Here is an 8,071-nt window from a genome sequence, read left to right on the forward strand (position 1 = left end):
CTAAAGCCTCGCCCACACCGTCCACGTGTCACCCTGATGATGTGTCATTCCCTGCTGACTCAACCATCCTCGAATTGTTGACGTGACACTCTCTGAACCCTAGGGGCACTCTTAATGGCTGATTGGACATCCTCTGGAGCGGGGAGAAACACCTTTTGGGCTACGCTTAATCGCGCGCCACGTGGCTCATCGCACGGCCAGCCTCTAGAGTCCCTTGCGCTTCCCTCGGGCGCTTAATCCTTTGACACGTGGCACGATCTCACGGCTCCTGATTAGCGTCTCTTGGGCTGCAAATGTAACGTTTAAGTTACCCCAAACCCCGCGCTCACACCCACTGTTTCATCCATTCTCTCTGCATCTCCGCACTGTTCATCACCTTCAAGCCTTTCTCTGCAACTTCTGCTCTTTCCTTCGTGCTTTCCTTCCTCTCCCACTTCGACATCAAAGGTATGATTTCTGCATCTCCACGACTCTTCTTCTTCGTCGCATTGCATCACTGTATATTGAACTGCCTGGGACTGTTTTATGTTTACGCATTACTGTGTTCTTCCGCTCCTCCGTTCTTCTCTGTTCCCTTCCCCTTCTTTCTGGGTTTTCTCACGTGGGTAGTATTTCCTGGAGTTTTACCCCCTTTTCGGTCTTGGCATCACTTTGTTAAAACCTTTTTTCCTTTCTTCTTTCTCCAGCTATTTATTCACACCATGACGCGCCCGAATGCAAAGTCTGGTTCTCCTCCCAAGACCCCCAAGTCCAATTATAAAGCTTTCTATACCTGGGCCCCCGACGAGCTTTTGAACGAGTGCACCAGCCTGACATCCTTTCAGGACCTGGAGAATCATCGTGGGGATCCCCACTTGTATAACTTTAACGCCTTCTGCCGCACTCATGACGCGCACATCTCCGTTCGTCCTGGCCGACCGGGGGAGCCTGTGTGCGTGGATGACAGACCTAGAAAGGGGGATCCTTTCTTCTTCATGTACCAGATGGTATTTAAACGCATTGGGGTGCGTCTCCCCTTCACGCCCTTTGAGAGGGAACTCCTCACTGAGATTAACACAGCCCCCGCCCAACTCCACCCCAACAGCTGGGCATTTGTAAGGGGTTTCCAAATTCTATGCGGGTACCTGGGCATCCTTCCCTCTGTGGATGTCTTCTTGCATTTCTTCGAAGTGAAGAAACAGGGGAAGAGTTTCTGGGTAAGCTTCTCCGGCATCGCGGGCAGGATCATCCTCACCCTCTTCCAGAACTCTTACAAAAACTGGAAAGGTAAATTCTTTAGGGTGTGCTGTGCCAAACACGACCCCACAGCCTTAGACGGCTTTCCCCTATACTGGACGGAGCACCCCAAACTGCTCAAGCCTAAGGCCCTGGATGAGTTATCCCCCGCTGATAGGGAGATATGCAAAGCCCTGGCTGGTCTGGGAATCGTCTTCGATACGTTGAAGCTTATTGCGAGCGAATACAACGCCCACTCCCTGACCACCTACTTTGGTAGGGAGATTCCTCCCTCATTATCTTTCGTTATTTGTATTTTGCTGCTTCATGTTTGCTCTTCTGGCCTCTTCCCTCTGTTTTCCATTGTGCCATGTGACTTACGCCTCATGCATCTACGCGTTTGTGGTTCTGTATGATTGCTTTGGCTTTGATTTCTACTGCTGGGTTTATTTGAATGTAGGGTCAGTGATGGGTGCTTCCAAAAGGATGATGCTGGCGAAAGCGATAAAGGACGCTCGTGCTGCCAAAGCGGGCGCTTCCTCCGCCCCTGCTGCTAACCTGAACCCCCCATCAACCTTGCCTCTGCCACCGCTGACCACTACTGAAACTCCACTAGGCTCATCTTCACCGTCCCCACATAGCCCTGAGGCGCTTCAAACTCCTGGCTCTCCTCTGCCCATTGCCTCCGTTCCTCTGGCCGTGGCCTCATCGCCGGCCCCAACCCCCCTCGACAAAGGGAAACGGGTCTTGGAGGTCATATCCGACGATGAGGACTCGGCGGGCGTGGCACCCTTCAAGAGGAGGAAATCTGCAAGGGTCCCTCTCCCACCAGCGGCGTCGCCCCAGGGAGAGGACTCTTTCAGGGACAACCCTCCAAGTGCTACCTCCCTTCCCCCCACCACTGTCCAAGAAGATATGGGCGAAGGCGCCGAGTTTGCTCCACCTCCACCACCGGTAGAGGTCTCTGCTTCTCCTGCCCCCGTCGCTGCCGCCCCCGATTTTATCGCGATCCCTCCTCCAATTATGCACCTAATGAGGGGCTTCAGTGGTGGAACGATGCCAGAGGGCTCCGACAGGAAAGAGGGCATGCCTTTCTACTTGGGGGCGTTTTTGGCGGTGGCCCTTGAATGGCGCGCCCAGGCCAGGAACGCTGTTCTGCAGACTCAAACCCTCCAGGCCTTGGAAACAAGGGTGGCTGCCCTGGAGGAGGAAAAGAAAACCCTGGAATGCCAAAACAAGGCCTACCAAAACACTCTGAAGCAGGCTCAAGAGGCCAAGGAAAAAGCTGAAAAACAACTGGCAGAGGCGATGGGGTTCCAGGCTGACTTCTAAGCTCGGGAAGTCGCCCTCCAAGTTCAGATAACGAGCCTTCAAGACTTAGTCGAAGCTGACGCGGAAGTTCAAAAGGACTTGAAGGACCGTTGCTGTGAGCAGGCTGACAAGATGGAGCGGATGGAGGGGGAAATGGCTACCCAGGCCAAAGCTATGGGCCTTCTCCAGGTTGACTACGACAAACTGCAGGTCGAGGTCAGTCGACTTCGTGTGGAGAAGGAGGCTTTGGAGAAGCAGGTAGCTTCTGGGGACGCCACCATTGAGGAGCTAGAGAAGGACAAAAAGACCCTCATCCAGGACATGGCGGGCACTTTCGAGGAGGGATTCCAGGAGGCTCTAGCCCAAGCTGATGTGATTCCACTAATCAACAAAGAGAGGTAAAATTGAAAGGACCAAACAGAATTGAATAAGCAAACATATGAACCGAATAAAAGTGTAATTAAAAGACAAGAACAGAACATAGGTGCTGGAAAAAAATAGAAAAGCCGAACCAAACAACTCAAGAACACAAGACAACATGAACAATTGAAAGAGAAGGAAGGAAGGAGAAGAGAGTGCTCATGAAGATGGAAGGATGTTGGATGATCTCGCCACTAGAAGTGTGGAATGCTCCTAGATAAGAGTGATGCCGCCACTTGAGGACTCCATTGATCCAATCTGAATTTTACAAAGAGAGCACCTCTATTTATAGCCTATGGTGCTAAAAATGCAAGCTAAACAATTTCAAAATTCCCTCCTAAAACATTCTAGAACCGGCGCCTATTCCATGCATGAGGAAGGTGTGATGGAGGAGGGCCAAGCACACCTACCCAAGGAAGCCAAGGAGAGCGTCTAGACCAAGACCAAGACCAAGGTGAGCGTCTAGGACGTGAAAGTAAGCGTCTAGGACGTGAAGGTGAGCGTCTAGGCCGTGAAGGAGGGAGGCTATCCATGGAGCTAGACCGTCTAGGACCCCTTACAAGATCAATGGCCAAACATATTCAAACACAAGCAAATGAGGCCACGGATGGAAGAGAGAAGGCTTTGTATATGTTTGCATAAAGGCCCATTGGGGGTACTTAGTAGATAGGATAGTGTAGGAAGCATTTTTGATGGAAACCTTCTAGAAACTAGGTTAGTGTGGCCGGTCATGGATTGGCACATGGCTTAGCATTTAGATTTAATTTTGGTTTTCTTTTCCTTGTAATGTAGCTTATCATTTACGTCCCAAACTAGCCTATAAATAGGAAGGCTAGCTCATTGTATTTGTCAAGTTTATTTGAGTATTGTTATGCTGCCCATTTTGTGCACTAGCTTTACTTCTCCTAGAAATCTAGGCTATAAACTTCACTCCCTCCACCTTTCTTCATAGAGCTGGCCGAACCTCTCTAATCCATACTCATCATGCACCTTCAAAGCCATCACAACTCCTAGGAGGGCTTTGTTTCACTCACCCATTGCTTCCGCCCCATTTTTTCACTACTTTGATTCAAGAAGAACACATGAAATGCCATCATTTGGTATCATGAGCTTTTGGTTCTTCAAGATGAGTAGCTTGTCTTTTTAATTTCAGTTCTTCTTTATTTCATCTTTGTCATTTCAATTCCTTACTTGTCTTGCTGTTTTTATATTTTAATTTGTTCTTGGTGTGTTTTGTGGAAGATCTAACCCAAGCACTCTTGTTCATTTGATCTTGAACAAGTTCTTGTGCAATTTGTGATAGGATTCCATACACCTTTGTGTTGCTATTTTGTTTTAGGCTTTGAGTCTTTATTGCTTTCATTATTTTGCTTCATATTATGCTTTGAGTCTTTAATTTTCTGAATCTATACATGTTTTGTCAAGTCATGTTCATCCATATTGTCATCAATTCTTAGTAGTCCTATTTTTTTTGGCTTGATTGTTTCTTGTTTTGGGTCTTTTTATATTGCTTTAATCTGCTGTTATTTTGATCCTTTGGTGCTTTTTATTTTTAGTTTGAGTTCATAATTGTGTCTTAGTTCATACACAATTTCCTTTCTCACTTTTTTTCCATTGTGTTAATTTGGTTATCTTGCTGTTTTCTTCCAGTTTTCCAGATTTCCCCTGTATCTTCTCTCTGTTCTGGGCTGTTTTGTTTACAGAATTTTTTTCACCCATAGGAAAATTCTGAATTTCTGGAAAATGCAAGTTTAAGGTGTTATAGAAAGGACAAAAAAAGAATGAGGTCAAAAGAAGCAACAGAAAAAAAATGATAAATCTCACAAAATCAGAGTGCGAATCTTGAGCGTTCCAGCTGGCCTAACTGCACACCAAATTTGCAAAAATTATTAAAAACAAATGGTGCATGCGTTTTAGGTGATTCCAAAGCCAAAATTTAGCTAAGATCCTGAATTTTCTTGTATCCAAATTTCAGAAACAAATCTTACAATTACAGCTCAGCATAAATCGGGGAACAAACACGTTTTTCTGGCCCACAACATTTTCCAGTGGTGCTGTTTTTTTTTATTTGGTCATCTACTCTAGTGCTTTTCTTTAGGAATTCCTTTTGTGTGCCAACTTTTATTGAGTACCTTTAATTGTTTGCTTTAATTTCTTGAATCTCTTTCTAAGTTGTCATATTATAAATCCTTTTGGTGGTACTGTTTTCTTTCAATTAAATTTGTTTCTTGCTTTTGTTTCTTGACCTCTCTTTTGTGGGTGCTGGAAATTAATTCTCTCTTGGTGCTTATGTGCATGGAAATTGACTTGGTTTAAGGTTAAGCCCTTGTGAATAGGTGCTGGAAATTGGAGAATTAAAGCCAACTTTCTAAGGAGGAGACAAAGCTAAGGCGAAACAAGCTTCTTGAAACAAACACTACAAACACCTAGAAGATCAACAATCAAGACAACAAAGAAAGTGCACTAACCAAAAAGAGGAACAACAAAGGGGGTTTTCTTATCTCCTTTACAACTTGGTTTATTGTTAATTACCTCTTTTAAATTACGTTTTAGACGGTGAGTGTGTCTTCAAGGGCTCAAAGTGTCCAAGAAGCCTCACCTAGGGCCGAATAGCATAGTAAATTTTGCTTAGTAATTTGTGCTTGTTTAAACTTGTTTTTCTTTGTTTCGGTAGAAACGTTTTGCATGTTTAGCTTTGTTTAACTTTGTCCTATACCGACTAGTTTTGCTGCATATCTAGCTTACATAGTTTTCTTGCTTTTTGATTTCTCAACTTCTTGTGTTCTAAGTGTTCTACTAAGAGAAAATTTTGTGTGAAGTCATTGGAGGAAAAGTTTTTGGCAAGGAAAAGGCTTGGTACTTAAGTAGTCCATTGTGACTCACCTCCCTTACCTGGAAAACTCCCTTCTCTAACTTTCCTAAACTTTCTCCAAGTAAAACACCTATATACACAAAGTTTTAGCCATGTCTTCTTCCTCTCACTCTCCAAAGTCTATAGAAAGTGAAGTAAAATCTTTGAAAACTCTTTTAAAAGAAGTATCCCAAGCGGTACAATTGATCTCTTTTAGACAATTGGAGAATGAGAACAAAATCAATGAGTTGGCTAAAGCTCAAGAAGAGAAGTCACAAAAATCAAAAAAAACTCATGCATCCCATTCTCAAAGTATTGAATCTCTAGGGGAGGGAAGCCGTAGAATCAATGATTATTACCAACCACCCCCTAGAAGAACTAGGCAAAGGGAACAAGAGGTGCCAAGGGAAACAAGAGTAGACCTACCTCATTTCCATGGAAAGGAAAATGTAGAAGTATATCTAGATTGGGAGATGAAGGTAGAGCAACTTTTTGCTTGCCATAGGGTAAGTGAGGAACGAAAAGTACCCTTAGCCACCCTTAGTTTCCAAGGGAATGCCATGTATTGGTGGACCTCTCTTGAAAGAGATAGACGTCTTCATAGGGAACCTTCCATTACATATTGGAATGACCTTAGGGGAGCCCTAAGACGTCGACATATACCCTCTTACTACCATAGGGAGTTGATGGACAAGCTCCAAAGACTCCAACAAAGAAATATGAGCGTAGAGGAGTATAGACAAAAGATGGAGCTGTATATGATGAGAGCCTCTATTAGAGAGGAAGAGGAAACCACCATTGCTAGGTTCCTTAGTGGCCTATCACTTGAGATAAGAGATAGAGTAGAGCTCTTACCTTATCAAGACTTGAATGATTTGGTTCAACTTTGCATTAAAGTTGAGCAACAAAACTTGCGCAAAACCTCAAGTCAAAAGGTGAGCCCCTATTCTAGCTTTTATCCCAAGAAAGAGTTTAGAAGGGAGGGTAGTACATCCAAGGAAAAACCAAAAGAACCTACCAATCCCTTCACCAAAGAAACCTCAACCCCACCCATCCGAGCTAGAGATGTCAAGTGTTTTAAGTGCTATGGTAGGGGGCATGTGCAAGCACAATGTCCAAACCAAAGGACTTTGTTTTTAAAAGGTGTAGACGAGTACACTAGTGGCGAGGATGAGCCTAGTGAGAAAGAGGAAGGGGGAGAGGATGAGAGGGTAGCTCCACTAGAGGGAGAATTGCTTATGATTAGGAGAACCCTCAACAATCACCCTAGCACATCCATGGAAACACAAAGGGAGAACATCTTTCATACAAGATGCAATGTTTTAGAAAATATATGTTCTCTCATTGTGGATAGTGGATCTAGTTGTAATTGTTGTAGTGCTAGGATGGTTAAAAAGCTTAAGCTACAAGTAGTTCCTCACCCAAAACCTTACAAACTTCAATGGCTTAATGAAAATGGGGAACTACATGTAGACAAGCAAGTGGAAATCAAGTATTCCATAGGGAACTACAAAGACAAAGTTTTATGTGATGTAGTGCCTATGGAAGCTTGCCATATCTTATTAGGGAGGCCATGGCAATTTGACAAGAAAACCTTGCATGATGGTCTCACTAACGAGATTTCCTTCACCCATAAATATAAGAAGTTTGTACTTAGTCCTTTACCACATTCTCAAGTGGTGAAAGACCAAATACAAATGAAACAAAAGAGGGATGAGGAAAACAAAAAAAAAAAGAGCTAGAAAAAGAGAAAATCCTTAGGGATAGAAAGGCGTGGGAGAAGAGTGTTCCTTCCCACAAGGTTGGTCAACAAGAAAAACCTCTTGAAAATGTTTTTGAAAACTTGCTTCTTGTTGAACAGCCAAGCCTTATCTTGTGTAAAGGAGCACTTGCATGCACTGCCACAAGTAGTGAACTCATGGTTTTACCTCCTCAAGTAGAAAACCTTTTGAGTGAATTTGAAGATCTATCTCCCAAGAAGGACCCATTGGGCTTCCTCCTCTTAGGGGGATAGAACATCAAATTGACTTTATACCGGGGGCAAGCCTACCAAATAGGCCTGCTTATAGAACCAACCCCGAGGAAACAAAGGAGATAGAATCACAAGTTCAAGACTTGTTGGAGAAGGGTTGGGTTCAAAAGAGCCTAAGCCCTTGTGCTGTACCTGTCTTGTTGGTGCCAAAAAAAGATGGAAAATGGCGTATGTGTTGTGATTGTAGAGCAATCAACAACATCACCATCAAGTATAGGCATCCAATTCCGAGGCTTGACGAT

The sequence above is a fragment of the Phaseolus vulgaris genome, chromosome 5 (assembly GCF_051622355.1).
Source record: "Phaseolus vulgaris cultivar YP4 chromosome 5, ASM5162235v1, whole genome shotgun sequence".
NCBI lineage: Eukaryota > Viridiplantae > Streptophyta > Magnoliopsida > Fabales > Fabaceae > Phaseolus > Phaseolus vulgaris.